The 24,778-nt window shown below is 37.6% G+C and overlaps 1 long non-coding RNA gene across 1 annotated transcript in view; it reads left to right on the top strand.

The window, feature by feature from the left end:
- LOC127471834 (uncharacterized) overlaps positions 1-7,024 on the top strand; it is a 69,244-nt gene extending 62,220 nt beyond the window's left edge. The window contains exon 7 of the long non-coding RNA XR_007904775.1: positions 6,936-7,024. This is a non-coding gene — a long non-coding RNA (uncharacterized LOC127471834). The remainder of the gene's footprint in view (positions 1-6,935) is intronic.
- Positions 7,025-24,778: the final 17,754 nt, after the last annotated feature.

Below are 24,778 nucleotides of genomic sequence, written 5' to 3'. Positions count from 1 at the left end.
ATATAATCTTCCTCTGAATGGTTGTGGTTTCCATAACAGAAATGTAACAACACACAGGGAGCTCCCTCCTTAGAATCAGTCTGACCTGAGTGGAAGCCAGAAAGCTTACTGGGTTATAATAATCATGTGCAAATTTTTATTGTATTTTTTTTTTCACATGAAAATGAAGTTGGTTTGGCAGGTCTGGCCCTGCACATCATGCCTTCTCAGTCCTGGCCTCAAAGAATTCATCAGCTACCTAACCTTTGGTATGGATCGTGAACAAGGGTGCACAGAGTCTGCACTCAGTTTATTTTATCATTACCACCATTCAGATTTATCCCCCATCTCCCAGTGAGTAACATGTTTGCAGGGGTCTGGCAAGCAGGACAGACAGAGGGCTGATCTGAATTCAGACTTCTATTTTTGGCATTCTACCTTGATAGCTGGTGTATTTCTTCATTACTGCTCCGTATGTAACCTCCAAGTGATAAGTGCAGGAAATAACCCAAATAAGAGTAATGGAAAAACAGGTTTCCTTTGCAGACAGTGATAAAAAAAAAGTCTAATTTCCATTCCAGCTGGCACACAGACAACCCAGGCCAGGTTTATCAGACAGTCCATCTGAGCTATGTTCTTCCACATCATTTGCCACTCTGAATTTTAACCAAGGAAAGTGTATTGACAAGGGAATTTGTTAAGAACTTTTCTTTATCTTGTTTTTGCTATTGCCACATCTTCAACTTCATTGAAAATGATAGGCAGTATAGCAAAGCTGAAAAATATAATTTACCTTTATTTCCATGAGCTTTGAACCAGGGCTTCCCAGACGCTCCCAAAGGTCACACACAGCCTGCAAAAGACTTGCAAAGGAAGCCCTTGCTTGAGATGTTGCATTTGATTTAGGCAATGCATTGAACATTGATTTTGTTATATAGCATTCCTAACCTGATTTCTCACGTTTAAACAACTGTTTGTGAACTAAACTTGGAAGACCCTGCTCAAGATTTTCTAAATCTCAACTCCTTTTTAAAAGAAAATTATCAATGTTCAATTCTGTTAAAAGGTAGCATTTTGAGGAAATTTTGAGCAAAACACTCTGAGGGCTCTGATTTATGAAAGAGTGTAAACCCCACATATTCTGGTGTCCATTTCAATAAATGAGTACCTCTTACTGTATAGAAAATGGCATTACCATGACAGTGCTTGTTATGATTACAAAGATAAAAATCCCCCTCCAATAGCATTAGTGAGAGGATAAGACTGATGGATCCTGGGGTCAGGTTTTAAAGCTAAGAAAGAGTGATTTCTGCAAATATGTATGAGGAAAACTACATAGAATTGATATTGGAAAGGAGTCCAGTAGTTTATATGCTACATGAATTAAATTGATACTTTCCAAAACTTTTTCTATTGCACACACTACTCACCTTTTAATCAAACCTTAAGACATTAATAGTACCACATTGAAACATAGAAAAAAATAAAATACCACATAGGTTTAAATTTGTAATGGGGGAAAGAGAAAGTTGAAGGGAATAGACAGCAACAATGAAAGAATATCCAAATCAGGAACTGCAGTTTTTACATTACATTATGATTTTATCTAAACTTTGTTTTAATCCTTGTGTAATCCCCAGCCCAGGTGAAGAACTGCATGTTGAGAGCATAAAGCTAGAAGGATTATTGTTGCACAAATATTTTTGCTAAGAGTTTCACCTTGGAGGAAGTGAGCCCTGGCAGGGCCAATAAATTTTAAAATTTTGACAGTGTGGTGGAAAATTTTAAAATGCAAAGCTGCCATCAAACCTTGGCACAAACTGTGCCTTCAGTCACAGGTATTCCTTTCAGAGAAACTCGTGGCTTGGGCAAATCAAATAAGATCAAACAGTACCCTGATAATACAAAAATCCCCAAGCTGGTCTGGGAACTGCCTGTTTGTTTCCTTGTACATTAGAACAGACCATATTTGTTCTTTCCCACCTCTCCCCCAAGATTCCCAGGTAAGTTTGCTTAACTTCTTAGTCTTGTTGTTTCTCTCTCTGGTTGCCATGAAGGAGTTTCAACTTGCAGCAGGAAACCAGCCCGGTTTGTTCCTCCTCGCAGCACTTGCCAAGAGCAGTGCTTTGACTTTGCAGGAGGGAAAATGGATTTTTTTAGACGCCTCACTGATAACCCTCAACATCCTGCAGCCCAGCACGGGCAGGGAAAGTCCTACAGATCCTGCACAAAGCACTGACTCCAGGGATGGAGAGCAGCAGTTGAATTTCTGTACAATTTCTGATACCAAAGATCTGCCCATGCTGTGCTGTAGGAGTTCTATTGTCCTTTTAGCTGACAGGAGTACTCCAGATGCTTTCACATCATCTTTGAATACTGAGTTTGAACAACCTGGGTATAATCACCAGGAGCTTTTTCTCTGAGAGATTAAATATGTAATATTTTATAACCCAGTTTAAACATGTCCCATGCAAAATTCAGGATTGGATTTTCAATATGTAATTTTCTTTTAATTTTTAAATGAGCTCTTGCAACGATTTTTATTTTATTATCTGTATCTATGGAATGATGAGCAAATCAAAAATATTAAAATCTACAGATAATTTGATATTTAATCATTAATTTAGTCTTGTAAAATGAAATTTTAACCAATAATAAATTTAGATTTAATCAGAACTATATCTGTCACTATATCATTAGATTGCTGAGTTGTCAAATAACTGAAATCCATTACCCTGACATAAACTTCTAGTTTCCAAGGTAATTTAGTCTCTAAGCTCTGAAGAGCTGCCAGTTAAATAACTATGGTTTCTTTTAAGCATAAGGTAGAGAAAACTAAAATTCAAAATAAAGGGAAAAAAAGAGAATTGTAGAACAGTAACAAAATGAAATTACATCAAAACATTTTTGATATAAACATAAATTCTCTACAAAAATAATAAAAAATGAATGTTTGGAAGAAATCTTAAATATTATTAGTAAACTCTACTGATTAAGACACTTAAATCCAATGCTTTTTATCATTAATGAATGGAGTCCATTAAATGAGTCTCCAGATAATTTATTTCATTTTTTGCAAATCTACTCACATCAAGGTTTAGCAATAATGCAAAAAGAAGCCTACATGAAAAGAAAATTAAAATTATAACTGATTTGGTGGGAAGGGAAATGGACAACCATCATTTGCTCTTAAAGGAAATCTATTCCATTGACCCAGCTTTTAGAGCAAGGTAAAAAGAGTAAAACTATATAGATTATAGATCTGCAAATGGAGGGTTCATTTTGAACTGCATTGACTTTCAACTTGTGGAATAGGTTGTGAATAAACCCAAACAAACAAACAACCTCCCTCCAAATGAAGTTGTGTGTTGCTTTTATTTATTAAGGTTTTTTGTTCCACATTAAAAAGAAAAATAAAACCCAAACAAACCCAAAACCAAATACCTCCTGTCAAAATGCCCAACCAATCAAACAAAAGAACCTAGAAAACCCAGGAAAAAGGGGTGTATCTTTGCAACATAGGTAAAGATTCCTCTTTCCTTTTTCTCATTCCAGTGCAAGGGAAACTACCATCTACTTACTATTACTCTTTACTGGACTTTTCCAAGTTTTCTATTTTTAGAATTTCTATTCCCTCCACAACCTTCATTTCTATCCCATTTTTCTGCTCTCTAACATCTTTTCTTTCTTTGAATCTGAATCTGGGATGTTTTGCAAGATGGTTGATTATGAGAGAATATTACAAGCAATATGAAACCTAATTTTTGTGTGTGCATACATTGACTCCTCTGACTGTGGGAGAGTCTCAGGAAACTGTAGTTTACTGGGTTTTTTCCCTGTAAGGGTGAATACAGACCATGCCATGGTTCAAGAGAGCTTAAGGCAAAAGTGTGTCTACAAAAAAAAAAAAATAGAGACTTAGTTAATTTGGAAGTTTGGGTCACAAAAATTTGTCTCTTCCATATCAGATCTCCTTAATGTCACCGTTCCTCACCAGTGAGTTTGTTAGTCAATCTGGATTGTTGTTGTTGTTGTTGTTGTATCCATCTGTTCTTCTCTCTCATCCCCTCATCCAGTCCAGTGCTGTCTTTGCCTTTTTTGACTGCAGGTGGCTGCTAAAATTCTGCCCTAAGTGCTTGTTGTTGAGGGGGTTGGTGGCTTGGGGGGTTTCTGAAGAGGGGAAAGGCATGTATTCTTGCTGTGCTGCTACTGTGCCTCTCTCTTCTGTTCATCCCATCCACAATTCAGACAACTGAAACTCAGAAAAGATCCAGTGTAAAAGAATTGGAGCCAGGAGGTGGCTGTGTTGTGCAGACACTGATGTGAGCACTGCTGGGCAAATGTCTGTGAGCCTGGCTGCTGGCATTATCTTCTTCTCCAAAATGAAGGAATTGGTAAGCAGGATTCCAGTAGGCTGGTACTTGGCATGCTGTATCCACCCCCTTCTGTGTCATGGGTTTTCAGACAGCCTAAGAGTTATTCATGTGGCAAACATCTGGATTTACATAGCAGCCAGGAGGGCTAATCAGTTCTGGCACAGAGAAGGGACATGTGCAGAATAAAGCCAACAACCCTAAATCAGAACCTGTACAGGGGCAGTTCAGTACCACTACACTGTCCATCCAGCTGGAAAAGTAGAATTTAGGAAGAGGATTACAAAGAATTACAAAGATTTTAGAGGAAGGATTATTTTGGCTGCTCAATGGCACATGGACAATATCTAGCACCTTCACAGAAGCTTATTGTCTAAAACCATAATAATGTGTGTTCTGTTCCTAGGGCTGATTTATCAGGAAGGCAATGAAATGAATCAACATAAACTCCAAAACAGAAGAGTCACATCTGACAGGGCTTACAGGAAAGCAAACAAGAAGCTTTCAGCAGTGTTAATGCACCCTTACATATTAGCACTTACATGTGGGCCAGCAGAAATTGTCTGTCACCATCCAGAGGCAGGAACAACAAATTGTACTCAAGCCTGTGGGAAACCATAGTTAGAATTTATCTAACACAAGCAATGGTTAGACCAAAGAAACTTTTAATCTAGGACTAAAAGGGAGGTAAAACTGCAAGAGATAACCTAAGAGAACTCAGATTCTGCTAGGTTTTCGTATATTGTTGTGTATTTATCTGCTCATTTAGATACACAGGGAATCAGTAAGAAAATAGGTTTTCCACAAAGGTGTTCAGTAAAGAAGAGGGATGAACTCTTTGCAAGTATGTGGCAGCATCCCTTTCCCTGTGATACATGCCAAGCTAAGGAGAATATTCTTAAAAATGTCTGTAAACATATCTCACAATCTTGCTTCTTTCAGGATACAGAACTGTTTTCTGGGTATTTAATTTGCTTTTGGTTTCATTGGAGGCACCAGAGATTGGCAAAAGCTGTTGAACAAAAGACAGAGTAACCACCACTTGCTATTTGAAAGCCAAAATCTTATGAAGGCAAGTGAGTTACCTGAAGGCACATGACTGCAGGATTTGATTTCATTGGGAATACAATATTTGCATCTGCCTGTGAGAGGGGTAGGGTTAGGGTAGAAAGTAGAAGTGATAAGCCAAACATATCTTTTCCCATACTAGATGTTGATTAGATGAAGAATGCCTGTTGAGGTTGAATAAACAACAGTTGTTTCTGGCTTTTGTTCCCTGAAGCTGGAAAAAGTTGATAGCTAAACAGTAACAACATGTTATGAATCATTTTTGTAGTTTTATTAATATAGTCATTTGACTTTAGCTCTAAAATATTAATATAAAATGCTGAAAGAGCTAATGAGACAGTGGTACTTCAATCTTTCTCTCACTGATGTCACAGAAGGGTTTATTGATTCTATTTAACTTCTAATTGGTTCACATTATTAAATTACCATCATTCAGGTTAGAAATTAGTTTAAATGATCAATCAACAAAAAATAAGGTCAAGATTATTAGTGACAGAGTGGATAGGCAGATAAATAGATCAATAGAAAGAAATAAAGATAGATCAAGCAGAAGTTCAGACCAAACGGAAAAAGTAGGTCGACCTTTTTCTCTTTCTTAATTACATACCCACTGGCTTTTTCTGTGGGGACTTGAAATCTTGAAGTCTATTTCTTCACTGCATAATTAGAATTCTCAGATCTGACTGATCATGTCAAATTTTGAAGCAGAACAAATAGTGAAAACTGGGCACACTGAGATGTTGAGCCATCAAATTCCATTAGTAAAGTCACGGCTTAATAGAATCCTCTACTAATTCTACCAAGTTAAGATATGTGGAACACTGAAATACTTAAAAAAAAAAAAAGCTCCACATTAATTAAACAAACTTGTGATAAAGCAGTCTAGACTGGTGCATAACCTTAAACTTGAACTGTTAGATTAGCATGGTTATAAACTGACTGCCCTTTTTTTTCTAATATATCCCAATCACTAATTACTGAAAGCACACTCCTAATTTAACTAATATACCCAAATCAAGGATTTTTTTACTTGACTTTGTTCTATCACACCACTGACTCAAGAGCATTGTATAATATCTAGTAAGCTTCCCATTTTCACAAAGTGTGTCTGATCTTTTCTCAGCCACATCCGGAACATTTTATATTTTCTCCTCATTAGCCCAGAATAGGTTGCATTCTTCTTAATGATCACTAGGGATCACTCAGATTTCTGCACAAACTAGGACAAGCTATTTCACTGTTTTGCACCTTGGCTTTCCTATCTGAAAATGAGGATGTTGATTTTTGCCCTCTTTCCTTTAAATGAATTGAGAGATGTGTATAAAATACTGCTCGATGTTAAAAAGAACAATAATTTTATTTTCTGTTTTCCCATCAAAATAGCACCTCAGGTTTGCTGCTAAAAATTTTAAAAGTTATATGCCAGTTTTCTGTTTTAGGAAGAGTCTGACTGTACTGCTAACTACTCAGATTACCATCTGTGTCCTGAATTATGACTGTATTATTTCTTTGCAGGGTTTCCCAAAGCTCCTTCCAAGGGATAGCTGGGTACAGGGACATCTCTATGTCTCTTTATATGCTTCCAGAGGCACCCACAGCTACAGTTTGAAGGTAAGCAACCTTCTACATCCAAGCCTGTCTCCTTCCTTACCAATCCTGCCTCCTGGCCACTGTGTCAGCCTTTGTGTCGTTGGAAGAAGATGGACAGCAAAAAAAGGTTGTATTCACCAGTGGTATCAGAGTTCAGACGCTGTGTGGATAAATAAGTCCTGCCATGATGATCCAGAAGAATAGTTTCTTGGGATAGCTACCAGGTGACTCCTTCACTACACAGTGAAATTTGAGGAAGACATGAGCAAGACAGTTTCTCCCAGTAGCAGAGGATCAGACTTCATGAATGAGGAATTTCAATGTTTCCGTGAAAACTGACCACTCATCCGTAATTTAATAACATATAAAACACATAAACATATAAAACTCTTCCATGTGTATTTGCCAGTAATATGGGACTCACCTTTCTCAAAAGGGCAAGAAGATCTTTGCTCATGAGCCTGCAGGGCTCACTGACAGAGCTTTGCACTAAGGCAGGACAGGGGCAGTGGTTTTAAAGGAAAAGAGGGTTGATTTAGATCAGATATATGGAAGAAGTCTTTTACAATAAGGGGAGTAAAACACCAACACAGGTTACCCAGAATGGTGGTGGATGGCCCATCCCTGGAAGCATTCAAGGTCAGTTGGATGGGGGCTCTGAGTAACCTGATCTAGGTGAAGATTTCTCTGTTCAGTGCAGGGTGCTTGGTCCAGAAGACCTTTAAAGGTACCTTCCAACACCAAGTGTACTATGATTCTATGAAAGTTTCCAGATATATTCTTTACTCTCTTTTTTGTCTTTTAAATAATTTCCTTTCCTTTTCTTTTAGTTTTCCTGCTATATTTCACTATCCTCAGTACTATGCACTTGCTCACAGTAGCAGTTGCTCTGCATTAGAGCTGATTAAAAGCATAAAGAAATGTATTGAAGAGAGAAGTTGCTATAGTCACTCCTTAAATGTTTGCACAACCATTTCATGCTTTCAGAAAGTTCAAAATAGTGGGAAAAACCACAAATGGAGAAAAGTTAGGAAGAACTGAAGAGATTCTTCCTGTCAGTCAGTAAAAACACACATTTCCAAATATTTCTGCATTACATTTTCAACTCCCATTTTCCCCCCAAGTCTCAAATGCCCACCTCTCAGACCAAGGTAGTTTCTCTTGTTTCGATTCACTTTTCCACGGTGCAGACTGCTTGGCTTTTTAAGTCTGGAGAATTCTTCTACCTACAAACAAAAATCAATGCATATCCTCCTTAGAGCAGATAAGGGCCGCAAGGGTCCTTCATCAGTCTTCTGATCATGTGTATTATTTTGGGTGCCTGGTCTGTGATTTTGAATAGGGCAGAACAGATGAGATGTCTTTCTCTAGACACATTCCTCATCAGCCTTTTTGAACTCCCAATGGAAAGTTGCTGTTTATTCTCTCCTCACACCCACTCAGCCTCTCTGCGCCTCAGCAGCTGCCGTAAAATTCTCCCCCTGATGCTGATGCATAACTCACATCTGCATTAATCAGAGCATATATGGAGAAGCAGTGAGAGGGAAAATATACCCTCGTGAATTTGGAAGCTCTGAGAGCATCTAAGAATATGTGTTATCCTTTCCTTGAGTGTACTATTAAAAAGAAAATAAAGCATCTCAAACGCACAGGATTCAGTTCAAGATACACAGACATCTGAACCAAGTAGGGTTCAATTTTTCCTTGTTTCTCTGGTGTTGTTCGAGTCTTTCTAAAAACAAGCAAACAATAAACAACTGCAAGGCACTCTGGAGAATATTTCAGCCCAGCTGTGCTAAAGTAAAATGTGAAATACTGCATACAATGACGCTGAAACTTTGCTCAAATTGTCGTAAGTCTCGCTTGTCACATGCATTTACATTAGCTGCTGAACACTGAACTGACTCCACAACACGTCTAAGCAAATTACAAACCAAATAAGGAGGAAAAAAAGAAAATAAAATTACTTTTCTTCCATAAATTGCTATTATATACTACAGAGGTTACAAGAAAAAAGTGACAAAGAAACAACAGTAAATATTTTCTCAATTTTGAGAAAAAGCTATGAGGAGGGGAAAATAAAGAAAACAAACAAACAAAAAAATGCATTAAAAATAAAAACATTAGGTTGAGAAAATTAGACAAATCAAGCCACTATCACACGGCAGATGAGCTTATCAGGTTTTAAAGAGAGAGTTATATTTTCAGTAGCAGATATACTAATATCTTTCTCACAGACATTTATTCAGTGATTTGAGGCTCAGCAGAAAAGAAATTGCTAATTTTCCACAGTCAAAGATATTCAGTAGCTTGTCCCTGGATGCCCAGGGAATATGAGTCCAAGTCTTATCCTCTCTGTGCCTCTCATAGTCAATGTTATTATTATAAGAAACAATACTGTAGAAATGCAAGTTCACAGCATCCAGTTATGTCAGTTAGTCTCTGAAAATAAAATACTTAAAAAAAAAACAAAAAACAAAAAAAACAGAGAGAGAAGAAGGAAAAAAAAGAAAATTTGAACAGAAATATGAGAAATATATTCTGGAAAACCACTGACAGTTTGGTTTATTGAAGTTCAGAAAGGACAAAAGATGAGAACGGGAAGAAAAAGGGAACTCGATTCATCACATAAGGCAAATGACCTACTGTAATAAAGTTATATCTGTCATCTCTTAGGTGGCTTCTTGAATGTAAATACAGGAGTTGTGCTCCTGATGATCTTCATCACTGTTCCGAGGACACTGATAGATGAGGGAGCTGACAAGGTCTCTCTAGGACTTCGACATGTTTGAAGTATTTCTCCTCTATCTGTGAATAAATCAGAGGAAAAATTTCAGTGGAAGGCAGGTGTGTCCTTCTCAAGTCCCTTTTGTGCTGCTCTCTGCATGCAGGTGATTTGTAGTCCCCTCACCAGCTTGATGGAAACATGAGACAACTCCAGATTTGGGTTAAGACAAATGCTTGCCATGTGGATATTTTCAATAGCAGGCAATTTTTTTCCCATGTGGCTTAAAGTCTACAACATCTTGAAGAAAAAAGATCTTAAAGAAGAATAACACAAAAGTCACCATACTTAAAGGCAAATTATGTTTTCAATATTTTTGGAAGTTTTCATGTATTTAATTTGCTATACTGCTTTAAGTTCTTTTCCAGTGTTCCCTCTAGGAATAGTTAAAGACTGTAAATGTTCCTGAATCACAGAAAAATTACAGGAGACATTAACACTATGTCTGCACCTAGCATTAGAATGGTAATTTGTAAGGAATGATTAATATCCAGAAATGAATGACAAATAAAAATTACACCAGCCTGAAGCCAGATGTTTTAAAAAAGATGAAGCAGTTGCAAAAAGTATGACTGCAATTTAAAAAGGAGCAGCAGTGAATGTCAGAGTGGAGGGAGAGGAGGAAAGAGGAAGAAAGATAACAGTTCTAAAGATTATTAAGAGCAATCACTTTATATTACAGGTGATGTTGTACACATGATGTATGATACTACCTGGGTTAATGGTTGGGTCAGATGGTCTCAGAGGTCTTCCCCAGCTAAATGATTCTATGATTCTCTGACTTATCTGGGTACACAAAAATGTTGAATAATCAGTAAACAAGTGAATAAAGCAAAGGAGTTAATGGATATGAAAATCAACACATATTCAAGTACAGTTGTGGTTGTTTTCCAGAGTCCTAAATACATAATAACATTATTTTATTCTTCTCTCTATTTCCTGACCTTTTGCTTACCTCTCTCAAATTTTTCAATTGTATTAATTAAGCTTGTCATCTTAAACCGGTGTGTTTTTTTCTTCCAAAGTAGACATTTCGCTGTATTTCCTTCCAATATTTCCTGTCTGCCTTGTAGGAGGGATTAGAAAGGATTTCCAAAGTACCTGGAGAACATCCAGGTACTATGTGACCTCTTTTCATTGGTGATCATGATAGAGAGCAAAGTTAGAGCAAAACTGAATGGCCTGACCAAAGAAATCCCATTTCTGACAGGCTGAGCCAAAAGCAACTGCAGCCAAACTCTGAACTGAACTTGAAGTGCAGTGGAATAAAGGACATCTACATCTGCCTTTGTGGAGAAAAACCAGGAGAAAAATGTCTGTGCTACGTGCCCAAGGCATACAGAGGTTGCATTGTGAATGTCCAAGCAGGACAAGAATCCAGCTGGGCTCCTGCTTAGTTGCCAGCTGGTACCAACAATTTTCATCTACTCAAGATTAATAGATCCCACAGTGGTTCATCTAAGGTTAGTTTCTGCAAAATGGTCCAAGAGGATTTTTTTCTCTTTATTTGTATTTTTAATTTTACTTTCTTTCCTAACCTATTTTTCTTGCATCTTTCACATTTTGCCGTGATGTTAATTAATCCTGTCATCAACTCACATTCATGACACATCTTCACAGACAAGTTATCCTGAGTTAATTTTTAACTTAATATTCATGCGTTCATAATTCAATATTCACATATTCCAACACAGTTTTAAGGGAGGCATAAGCAGTAAGAAGATTAGTGCTGAATATTCAGATATAGGTAAAAGAAGGACATCACTCTGTATGAAGAGACTCATCTGTAATTGTTTCCAGAACAAGTCAGTGTTGAGATTTTGTTTATGCTTGTGTGGTTTCATGTTTAAATCTCTGAAGTCCATGAAAAACATATTGTTTCCAATAAGCTTTAGGTGTATGTAAAGCCTGTACATGGTATCTCAGGATCACAAACATCAGTGATAGTCCCTCTATGACTGAGTTGTCCGAGCCCAATGACATCCAGTGGCAATTTCAAATGGCACAAACTGTAGTAGTCTGGAGACTGCTGCAGGGGTTAAAAAGAATCATATTTCTAAAACTCATTCTCTACACTGAAAAAATTACAGTTTACCCTGATAACATTCAGTAGGAACTCACTCCACAATGGCAGTGCATGTCTACAAGGGCAATCTTTACAAGGAAGGCATGAACTTCACCTGCTTGAGTAGATGAAATCAGGCAGGGGCCACAGCTACTCCAAGGGACTCAAAAACATACCCTGTGAGTGTGTGGAGTCATTTGGTGATCAGTCTCAAGACATCACCCAGAATCTGCAGAACATTTAGTTCAGAAGTCACTGTAAGAAAAAGAAGAAAAGAAGCCTGACTGAACTTCCTTCCTTGATTTAGTGCAGGGTATTAGACTATTGCTTTTGGATACAAATTTTGCCATTGTTCTACTTTAGTGCTGAGCTTTAGACTTTCAGGCATAGGTACTCTCAGTTAAAGTGAATTACCACTTTGATAATAAATCACAGTGATGAGAGACAGATTATGAGATATAAGTGGCTAAACTTTGCTTTTTCCTTGTTTCAGATATATGAACAAGGATCCTGGTTAGCTGTAAATGTAATTTTTAGACCCCAAAATGGAACTGAGTTTTATATCTGCCCACTGTAACTCAAACCCAGGTGCCCTAAATAATTTATCTTTGTACTGGCTCTTAACTCACCAAAGATTTCAGAAAAAAAAAAAAAAAGATAAAGGACTAAAAAGAAATATAAAAAGAAATTTGAGATAGCATCAAATATGGCAGCAGCATTTATATTTGAAAGTAATCTGATAAGAGGAAAAAAGGGAAACACCTCTAGCAGCTGAATTAAAGCTCTGAGGAGTTAAGAAAATTAGAACAGAAAAAAGATGGCACTTTTGAAGCTGAACCCAAAGGTGAGAGAAAATATCTAATCCGCAACACAGTCTGCTTAGTGTCCCATAACTCAGCACAGGATTTTTCAGCAATAAGTACAGACAGAAGCCAGCTAGGAATTGGAAGCATCAGTAAGAACATCACCAAGGGTAATGGAAAAGCTCCAGATGACTTCATGAGACTGTGGATCAGGCAAAAGAGACAGTAAAAGTTGAATGGTGGGAACAGGTTTTCCCTTGGCAATTCTGGGAAAAACTATTTTCCACAACAGATTTTTGGGAAATTGTATTATAAATCAAAAAATTCTTTAGACACACATTTAAAATCTTTTTTCATGTTTGAATCTTTCTGACAATTTCAAATATATGTTGTTTTCATACAAAACTTCATTTCATGAAGTAAAAGATTTCATGATGAGAAAATGCTCCCCTCTTCTCCCAAAATTGTGGAAACAAAGATAAATTAAAATAGGTGATTTTAATTTTGCAAGACATTTGATTCTCTCCACGTGCAATAACAAGTTTTAATTCATATCCAATGTTCCTGATGTGATTTAAAAAAAAAAACAACAAAACAAGATTCCAAGTCTGTCATACCTGCCAGAGTCTTCTTTCTAACAGTATTCATTATTGCTCAAACCAGTGCAAGAAACAGATAATGTGTGTTTTGTTCTTTTGACAACTATTAATTTCATTGAAAGCATAGATGTGTAGGCCTGTGTAGACACAAGATTTAAACAAGCAGTGTTTAAAACAAATCTCATTTTAAAAAGCTTGATTGACGTGGCAGTATGCCATGTGACTGTTTTGCAAATTATAACTTGTATCCATTAGAACAAAAGAGTAGAAAAAGTTTGCCTTTTCTTTTAGGCATGTCAGATCAGGCAAAAGAGTTTCCTACTTTGAAGAGATTTGTTGTAGATGCCAGAGGCAGGACAAATAGGTATTTGGAAAAAAAATTGAATGTAATATATCAGTTGTGAAATCCAGAGTGTTTTCTGCTCTCCTTTGACGAGTGACCTGTTCCTCACACAGCTTCCAGGGAACATAACAACAGTTCATGTTCTCTGGGGCAGGATCTGGAAAGTTCTGGACTAAAAATACCAAAGATCACCAGCTACATTCATGGGACCAGCAAACTTCTCTAGGTGTGACAACCAAGACACCCTCTGGTTGCAGACTGTGACCTGGGTGAATGTGGCTTTGCCACTACTCTTCCAAAATTCTGCTGAGTTGGTACCTAAAATAATCCTGCAATATCGGTTTCAGATTTAAGCCCTTGAAGATGAAAAATAAAAAGGTCACATAAAAAGCTTTAAAAAGGAGTCAGGCACCCCAGATTTGAGCCTGGCCAAAAGAATCAGAGCAGGAACAGTTTTATTCCCCTGGTATCATACTCTTCCAGTAGAGAAGTTTGATTTTTCAGGCCACTCACCCCGAGTATCTGCCTCTTGCATATGGGATGAAACAAGAGCTGAAGTGAAGCAGTTCACAGCTACTCTCCCAGCCTCCAGACTGACAGTCTCTCCACTCAAGGTGTGCAGCTCTGACCTTTCCTTGCACTTCAGGGAAGGCAGTCACCTCTGCTGCCTCTAAAACGTTTCAGCATCTACCACAGCCAAGTCTTGTGTTTTCTGTCTGCCAAGACATCTTTCTACTGAAGGATGTGAACCAGCAGCTTTTGTTTGTTAGAGTTTAAAATTAAAAATCATCATCCTAGAGAACAGCTCAGCCTCTCTCTCTCTTTGTGCATATGTTCTTTACCTTCAGGAAACCCAAGTAATTCAACTTAGCATTTGCAGTGAAAAAGGTTTAAGGAGACTACATTGTTTTTGATTCCTTGAGGGAACCTCCACTACTTTTTGTTTCAAGTAAAAAATTTCTAGAAACTTCTACAGTTCTTTAGAGCCAGATGCAACATTTGGAACTATCATTTCCATCAAAATTAGATGCAGTGCCGGAATTTAAATATTCTTCCTGCTCAAATCTGGCAGTGACCAAAATCATGCTGTCAGACTCTCAGCCTTGTATTCAGAGAGAGCACCCAAAGAGCTGTGTGGCTAAAACCAGCTCTTAGGAGCCTGTGTGTTCATGCTTTGCCCATAGTGGTCCCAAGAGCCCATTTCACTCTCATAGAATCATTAAAGTTCTCCCAGATAAAGTGCAACCATGAATTCAGCATCACCATATCCGCCACTAAACCACATCTTCAAGTGCCACATTGACCTGGCTTTTCAACACTTCCAGGGATGGTGATTCCACCACTGCCCTGGGCAGCCTGTTCCAATACTTGACCACACTTTCAGGCAAGAAATTTTCCCTAATCTCTGGTGTAAACCTCCCATGGTACAACTTCAGGCCATTCCCTTTGGTCCTGTCACTTGAGACCAACCCCCTCTTGGCTACAACCTCCTTTCAGGTAATTGTAAAGGGTGAAAAGGTTTTTTACACTTCCCAAGCTCAGAAATTGCCTTGATATTTACAGTATTTAACATGTGCCCGTGACAGGGAATAGCGGGGAAAGCAATTCCAGGTGTTTTGACTCCTGCACTAAGTTTGGAAAAGAGATTTTTCCACAGCACAATGGTTCCAAAAACAGGATTGAAAATCAACCTAATTATATCATAAACCTGCCGTGAATCAGTCACACAAAATCAAGGATGTGCCTAATTAAAGACTTTTGCGTGCGCTTTTTTCCTCGTGTCAGGCTCAATCATGAATGCCCTAACAACAAGTTATTTTCCTCCAGCTGACATTGAAAAAGTGATTGTGCTCAAAGAACAAAAGAAAAAAACTTAGAGATTTACAAACTACACAGAGAAACATCACTAAGGAGGACAGAAGAGTTCCACCATTCCAGCAAGTGATAGAGCAGGGCTTGTACTCAGCAAATGCAGTTGGAATACGGCACCAGAACCAAAGACATAGAGCTCTTTTGAATTCATATTTTACATGGTTTTCTTGATTCTGTGTATGTAAACTACTTAGTTATTAGCAGAAACTACTAGATTGCACAAGAAATGATCTGTCATATAACTAAATGAAAAAACTTCATTTGACTGTGTAGTTAAGTTTTCCACCTTGGAAAACTATGACTTTACTATCGTGTTTCCATTTATTTCGCTTTCTTCATATTGAATTGATCTTCTAAGGCCTATTTCTCCTACAGCACAGAACAATACTATGGAATATTTAAAATCACATGTGCTATCCTAAGAATTGCTGAAATAAGATGATTATTCCATGTGAGTGCAAGGCATGCCAGACTCAGCAAACTCACAAGTTTTTAAATGAGCTTATGAAAATGTTTGGACACAATTATTGCTTTGCTTAAAAAAAAATGTTAAATCTTCAATATTTAAGCATACATAGAAATACAAATCTATTTTAAAATTACCTATACTTTGATTAATGATAACCAAAGATGATCAATCATAAATTATAAAATAATACAGTATTTTTTTTAGGATTTTAATAGACCCTTAAGCATTCAGACTAACCCAAGTCTACAATTTATTCAACATGTGTTTTACTGTAGAGTGCTTCAATAAGATCTATTGCTTGCTGCAACTCAAGTTCCAGTCAACTGCAGACTCCTTTAAAATATTGCTCTTCATTGCAGGTAGGATCCTGGTACCCTAAATATTCATGGTTACAGGTGTCACTGCTCTCACAATAATTTCTTCACTTTCCAGCTTAGCCTGCTAAAACTCTCAGATAGGCAATCCATGATGCTACAAAAAAGTGCCTGTTTAAATTTTATTTTCTCTTCATCTAATTTAGAGACAGTTACATCTCTAACTGCAGGGGTTTTGGGTTTGTTTTTGTTTTTTTATAGCAGCCATTCCATAAGCAGCTTTATTACTATGTGGATCTCTGACCATTACGCTACAATCATTAAGCTGCTGTTAATTAGAGGACCATAGTTTATACGTCAATGCAGCAGTGAATGATGAACATAAAGACAAATTCAATCACTCTTTTTTTGCCCAGTTTAATGATGGGTTGACTGTGTTTACGTGTATTCCTTTCCACACCACATCCAGTCAAAGTTTTGACAAGGAAGTGCTTTGCAGATTGCCCTTACCTGGAAATCTTTAAGTCAAATTACCTGGTTGTGTCTGTATTATAATATGTATAAAAATGGCCTAACAGTTTGGTTTAAGCAGAAACAAAAGTAGACACTTCCTGTTGAAATCGGAGCAAGAATTGTTCTTAGTTGTTTATCCATTATTTGGCAGAACTCTAGTCTTACCTCTAAAGCTTAAGAATATTAGAATTATTAATGTTCTTCAGGATATTTTGGCTGATAATCTACAGGTGGGGCTGGAGGCTCACAGGGAGCTGTCTCTGGAGACAGCTGTACTGGAGAACACCTTGCTTAAAATACTGTTTTTAACCCCCATTCTGCAAAATAAGCAACAGTGACCTTTTAAGCTTCCCCCACCTTTTTTTAAACTATCTAAGTTTTTAGAAGAAAAAAAGCAAAGCTTCTACACCTGACACTCATTTGAGGCTCTTACCACTTTAACGCTCTGTGCAACAATTCTCACCCTGATTGTACCTTATTTTCTTCAGACCTTGAAACTTTCCATCCATTTTGCATCCTCTCATCCCCAAACTGGATCCCCAAGCTCAGCTCCACATCCTGTCCTCCCAGAGCCCTTTGTATCTCGCGGCTGAGTGAATTTTAAACTGAATTTACTATGGGTGAAGCATGAGATTTCCTTCCTCAGACACTAGAGATTCTACCCAGAAAGGAATACCACCTCAGCTGTATTTAGATAACTAGAAAGGACCTAGCTTTGTACTTTTAGAATAACAAAACAGAAGCCAGCACATATCTACTTCTCCTAATTAAATGACACTGTTAAAGGCTTGAGTTCAAGATGTGTCTGAGTGAAGATGCATGAAAGTGAGGCATATAAATCAGTTTATAAATGAAAAAATAGAGATGTGGAAATAGTGGCAAGGAGATTTTTATCACTTTTTAAGTGACAGGTCAATTACCTTGTTTACTGAAAAACAAAAACATTTTTCTGTTAATGAAGGCCAAGTTCTCAAAATGGCAAATAAATGGAGTTTAAAAGTGTCAAATAAGTTTTTCCTTATTTGTCAAGGGTATAAATATTCTACATGGAAATCATGAAACCATGAAGTCAGAGTTTTCCACAAGTAATAAATATGCAGACAATTTATCAGTTGCCACTGGAAATTAGTCATAATATTACTTGTAATTTTTTGCCCATACAATTAATAATCATGTATGTTAAAACATTTACTTTATAATTCATGAGATTTGGACATTAAAGAAGCTCTGAAATTGGGTGTACAATTTTAGAAACTCATAAATATACATGACCAAAAATCCATAAATAGCAACATGTCTATCCAGCTAAGAAATGTGCTACTTTTGTGTTTTTATAATCATGCATTGAAATAAGATCAGCCAACTATTTGTGGCTGATGGAAAATGTGATACAGAGACACACACCCTTGAGTACTAGAAATGATGGTTAATGTGTAATGTTAACTGGCGGTATGATTCATTGTGTCTTAAAATCAGTGGAATGAGCCAGACTCTATAAAAAGCTTCAAACTGGTTCTTCTGTGATGTTTTGGGGGCAAAAAAGGCACAAAGGGGAAAAAGCAGCTTTTAGAGTATTATTCTTTTGAATTTCTTCCTTATGAGACACAATGCTAGGGCATGCAGAAAAATAAACTATTTTTGTTTCCTGCAAAAATGTTGAAGTTTGAACTAGGACCATGTGGAGATTTTGAAAGAATCTTGCACCAAGGAATGTTCTGAGGAGTCTGACACTAAGGTCATGCAACCAGCATGAATTCCTTCTAAATTAGGCAAAGTTGGACTGCACTTCCCATGTCAGGTAAGTGCCCTGACCCCATGGTCCTGGCTGCCTGGGGGAAGGATGGGCTCTGCTGTCTTTTTCCCTATTGCCCACTATGGGACTTTTGAGGGAACTAATACACTGCCACAACAGCTTTTCACTTTAAATGGATCTTTGCTTTCTGATGAAAAGCCACTCAGTTAGGGGAAATAAAAAAAAAATAGAATATCACCTTGTTCTAACAAACAGGAGGTGCTCTCTATTACTCAGGCTTGACGGTGCCTGACTTGTATGGGGGTGGAAAAATGAACACCTGGAGTGTTTTGCTCTTTCCGTATTTCACAGGGGAAGAAAAGTTTATTCCCCACAGCAGTGGCATCCTCTGCTCCATTTTGGCCTGAGCAGACAGATAAGAAAAAAACTCTTATTATTCAGGTTGTGCCACAGATACAGGAAATCTGTGAGGGACCAGCTCATCAAGAAGAAAGATTTCCACCCACACGGGTCAGCTCAGTGAGTGCACAGTGTGGCCTGTGTGTGGGGAAAACAGCACAGCCTCCCATCAGCCAGGGATGGTGCTGGGAAAGGGAGGGACTGAAGAGGAACTGCAAAGTTTGTGGGGATGCTGGTTCTGCCACAGCCACCCGCACACCCCCAGCAGGAGTCACAGCTGGCACTGCAAGGCCTGGAGGGATTTGGGTCTGAACTTTGCCATGAGTTTGACACTTTCCAGTGCCTCCTCCAGCAGCATTTTGCAAAGCCCTTGGCTCAGGGGTGCTTTGCTTGAATGACTAAATCAATGATATCATCACATTTACCATTCTGAGGAAGTGCTTCATGTTTTCCTGAGGCTCTGAGATTAAGTATCTTGAAAACTAAATGGCATCTGCAGGCTGTTATTTCTGAAGTGCCAGACACTGAAGGATCATAAAGTCGACTTTCTGAGGCTTCATAAAAAAAAAAATTAAAAAAAGAAGTAACACAAGTGGAAGTAGTAACAGGAACTGTGTTACTACACAGTAAACCTTCAAATCAACAGTCTGACTAATGCATGAGTCATTATTCATATTAAAAATAATTGCTAAATAAAACCCACAAAAATAAATTATGTGGAACTTTAGTAATACATGTATACAAGTTTTCTGTGCAAACTAAAAATCAACTTATATTCTTAAGCCTTATAAATTATTGACTTTTCATCAAAAAGCAGATAATACATTACCCATCCATATACTTCAACCATCATATTATAGCTTGTGCCCAAGTTTAGATCTTGTGTATAGATTTACTCTTCTGCTAATGCATCCCAATATCACAACCAATCCCTCAGAAAAGACAGCTTGTAGACTTCTGCAAACAGCCAGCTGAGTTAAATCTTAGCAGTTCTAACCTCAGAGCTTAATTGATTACAGTGAAGATTAAAGCAGACATATTCCAACTCCAGGATTTATTGCTTATGGTACCAATGATAGGTTTCTGTCACGCTAGGGTCAATACAGACTTTCTCTACTTGCAAACAGTAAATACAATATAATTGCACTTCAGAGTCAGATGGATATCAGCAGAGAAAGGACTATGAATGTGTGTAGCTAGCAGAAAACATCATAGGTTCAAAAATATGAGTTGAGAGCACTACAGAAAAATGATTTGAGATCCATAAATTTCCTTGGATGTAGAGCAAGCACACAGATGGGTGAGAAATAACAGAATTTAAATTACTTTGTTGTTCAGTTACAGCTTAAAATAGCATCCATTTAAATATTAAAGAATATAGTGATTTGGCTCATAATACACAATTACGACATCTTTTAGAAACCAGATGAATGTTTAGAAGCTTTATGCTGCCTGAACCCTGGCTACGATGCTTGGCAACCCAAAAGTAACCTCAATCAGCCGAGAAAATTCTTTCAGGAAAAACCTACCTGAAAGCAGTTTAGCAGAAGGAGATTATTGAATTATTTTTTGCCAGTCTGTCAGGGGTTCACAGGTCCTTCATCTGCTTCCTAGGTCTTTGCAGTGACTGCAGAAAATGTCTGTGCAAAATTCAAGAATTATTGGCCGTGTTTTGAATTCATCAACATGGGAAGAACACTGCCAACAGGGTCAAGTAGGTTATTTACCAGCATAGGAACAGCAGAGGATTAAAAAAAAATCCAAAGAACAAACAACCTTAAGTACCCATCTGACTGAAAACACGTTAGTATGACAAGATGGATGAAACTTGAAGATGTCATTGTCTGAAATCACACCAAAAAAGAAAGGGGGAGGAGAGTAAAAAAATCTGCAGAAGCCAGTCTTTTGAAGCAGAGACAGGGTGAAAGATTGATACAATCTCAGAGAAATGACCCCAGAAGATGACAGTGGATGTCCCTAATTCAAAATAGTCACACCCGGGACAGGAATATTCTGTCCAAGTTACATTTTAATGATGAAGAAACACATTCTGAAAATTGGATGTGAGTCTGTTTACGCTGTTTCATCCATCTTTCTTTTTCTCTTGAGCTACTTAATGCAAAGAACAGTTCATTTTTTATCTTTTTCTTTTGTCTTTTTTTTTTTTCCCCTGACATCTGTGTTATTTCCATTACTAGGTGGCCCACAAGGGACAAATTGTTAGCACCCAAGGAAGTCTGCAGCCTGTGGGACTGAAAGTCATCCAAGCCTGTGCCAAAAGCACGAAGGAGGAGCCATTAGAAATGGAAGAGTCTCAACAGGAAAAGATCTGAAATCAAAGAGCTCTAGTAGTCTGGAGCCTAAAGCCTGAGCATTACTGTGTTCAGCTCACATTCAACTTTTCAGTGCAATATTAGGGATGACACCACAATAAAGTAACGTATGAGAGCAGCAGCACTAAAACCATGGGGTTCTGGTGTGAAGGGAGCAGTGACCCTAATTTAAATCAGGGCACTTCCTGGCTCTAGATAGGTCTGAAAACACAGGTGTCATTGTAGAAAGGAGCCTGGAAACATTATTGTTCACGTGTAATTCTGGAGGTTAAACTGGGATTATGTGTTTTATGTCCTCCTCAGCTCAGTTATGCAGGAAGGAGAACAGCTACTTGTTAACTTTGAGACAGTACTGCTCCCACAAGCCAAACACAGTGTGACAAACACATAGAAAATGATGCAATTAGGGACAACTACTGCACAGACTTTTTTTTTTAACCTTGCGAAGCATTTAAATTCAAATGTGTGATATTTAGTGATAAATTCTTAAAATGCATACATCTTTTTCACCTGTACTTTTTGTTTAATTCTTTTATGTTTGGTTGGTTGGTTTGGGAGGTTTGTTTTGGTTTTAGAGACCATCTTTGAGGATATGGAACCTTCTCTTACAGTTTTACTACTAAAGATTCTCCTTTAGTATCTGTTGTAGTACAAAAGCAAAGGCTGGAAAGTCTGATTACAGCATTTACAGATTCAGAATCCCCATAAAACAAATCCAGTCCTGGTCCAAAGGCATTATAAGTTGAGTGCATGATAACAACAATCTAAATATAAACAAGCTTCCATAATAATTGTTAATGCTTTCTAAATTAGGTTTACCCAAGCATATACTTTCTCGTAGGTAGTTTTGAACTGAACTGTCTCACAGGAGTGTGTCCACCAGGAAACAGAATAGCTCAGAAAGTGTGAATGATTCAGATGCATCATCAGGAACAACAAGATCCCAATGCATTTAGTCATATTTCACTGCCTCCTACATAATTAATTTAATTTATTTCTATGCTCTCAATCCACTTCTCCATTATTACAAAAAGAACCGAGGCTTGAAAATCATCTAAGTACCCATGGATATGGAAATACATTGTGACAGGTGACTGTGTGAAAAGACATGTCTGGGGTGAGATTTATTTCAGCTTGCTGTGTCCACACACTTTTTTATAGCAGCTATCCTGTCTCTTTAGTCGGTGAGTCTCTCCTCAGAGAGGAAAAAATGCCCTGTGGCATTGATTGTTTGGATATTGGGTTTGGATCCATTAAGTCCCTCTAATTCCCATTGGCTAAGCATGCTGGATATAAGTCACACTAGGCACAGAGCCTTTGGGAAAATTCAGTACATTGGAGTCCAGGTCCAAAGGCTTTAAATTATTAGATTCATTCTTAGGGACCAGAAACTGTGTGACTCAGGTAAACAAACCTCTCTGTATTCCTGGAATTGAAGGCAATCAAATTTCATTTTCTTTTAGAGAGTTTATTTGCTATTAGTGACACAAATTGAGTTCATTATCGAATATTCCCGTGGGACAACCAAGACTGGGCCTTTGTATTTGCAGCACATGGTGCTCAACACAGCAAATTAACCTGGGAGAGCTTTATTCTCCATTGCTCCAGGCTACATTGCAACTGGAAGTCTTGGGGGGATTTGAGGGTCCTGAATGAAAGATTATTTCTTAGTTTAAAATAGGTGTTGCTGACTATCTGAATGTGTTATTGCCAAAAGAATAATGATTCTCCTCTCTTTTTGCATTTTTTTAATGACTAAAATAAATTACTTTGACATACACCTTAATTATAAAAAGCATTACCAAACTCTATGATGGCATAGGAAATACAGTTATTAAAATCACAAATGGCTCTAAGCACAGAAGAGTCTCAAGCAGGTTGGAAGACAGGTCTACAATTCAAAATGATTTTGGCAAACTGAGAAAATACTGCAGACAAAAAAATAAGATGCCATTCAATAGAGACAGCTGTAAAGTTTAACACCTGGGCAGGAAAAATAAACTGCAAAAATACTGGCTGGGGAACAATTCACTAGGCAACGGTGATGGTGAAAGGAAACTGGGGACTAGAATAGCTCACCAACTCCAAGCTGTTGAAAAAAATAAGGAAAAGGCTGAAGGAGGATGCATAAGTGGGAATATTTTCTGTTGGATGGAGGACACTGGCCTCTTCGCTTCACAGGAGGGACCAGAGCATCAGTTGTGGTTCATACTGAGAACTGCACTCCAAGAAAGAGAAAAATAATGGTCCTCAGTGTAATTTTCTGTTCCTCAGTATATTCTCTTTTTTTTTTTTTTTTTTTTTTAATATCCAGAATATGCTTAATTGGAAATAATTTACCTTCTGAGTTATTTTTTTCACACTTGATACAGAGGTGACTAAAGAAGAAATCTGTCACATCATCCTGGAATTTGACATGTTTTTAATAAAACATGAATTAATTTTTATTGCTGTATCCATTCTATACATTTTAAAAAAAATTCATAAAAAATGCATGTGAAAATCATGAAATATTTTATTCTATTTGCTGACCTGAAAGAAAATGCTTAGTTTCAACTGGCCATTAGCTGAGTTGGCTGATCTCAGTGCCTTTGTTGCCCAGTGGGAACCACAAAACTGTGTCCCTCTCTGGCCAGGTTTCAGTTTCCCTTCCTTATTGTTGGCTCAAACACACAAAATCTAAGGTTGGTCAGAAACAAATTATTTCCTGACAGAGAATTTTTACTGACATAGACTTTTCTTTTGCAGAAACGCTGAAGTTAAAGAAAAGTCCATTTAGTAGTGAGAATGTACTTGAAATGTAACCAAAGATTCTCAGATTTTTACCTTTGAGGGAAAAAACATTAATCTTCCATTATGACTAATGTTACTTATCTCCCAGAGCTAGAGGTCTATCTTCAAATCCTCGTGCAGGCAGAGTATTCCACATGAAGCTCAGATAACCCAACACCGCCAGACATCCTTTTTTGGAAAAAGATCCTATTCTACACCCTCTCTCCATCAGGCTGCTGACTCATTAGAACAGGCAAGGTCACACTTTGAGTTTGACTCTGAGTATAACACCACAGGTTTCAGGGATTTCCATCTTTTCCCACTAAGATTTAGATTTTTTGCAGCTTGAAAGTGAAAGAGAGCTCTAACGTTGACTTTCAAAAGTACATTTGCAGATCAGCTTATTATAATTTGCACTGAATTATTAATGCTGAGCTGACTGATTAATTCAGAATGTGTGTGCTGGTTCTACCAGAGCATACTGTACTCCACAGAGCAAATGAAATCGGAGCAGATTGAGAGGGGCAGATCTTGTGCAGCTTCTTTGCTGACCCCTGCAGGCACAAGCTGATTCTGTCAAATTTTACCTTTGACTACATCTGTTTTGTACACTTGCACAACACGGAGCTCAGGAGGAAATTAAATATGGCCTAAATCTACATTCTAATGCAATTCTAATGCACCACATTATTTCTGGTAATAATCTCCCCCCACAGAAAGAATTGATGCATATTATCAAGCGTGAATA

Source organism: Manacus candei, unplaced genomic scaffold (genome assembly GCF_025592945.1).
Source record: "Manacus candei isolate 608988 ecotype Guabito, Panama unplaced genomic scaffold, ASM2559294v1 h1tg000003l, whole genome shotgun sequence".
Taxonomy (NCBI): domain Eukaryota; kingdom Metazoa; phylum Chordata; class Aves; order Passeriformes; family Pipridae; genus Manacus; species Manacus candei.
Note: the sequence above shows the minus strand (reverse complement) of the source record. Positions and strands in the feature narration are given on the sequence as shown.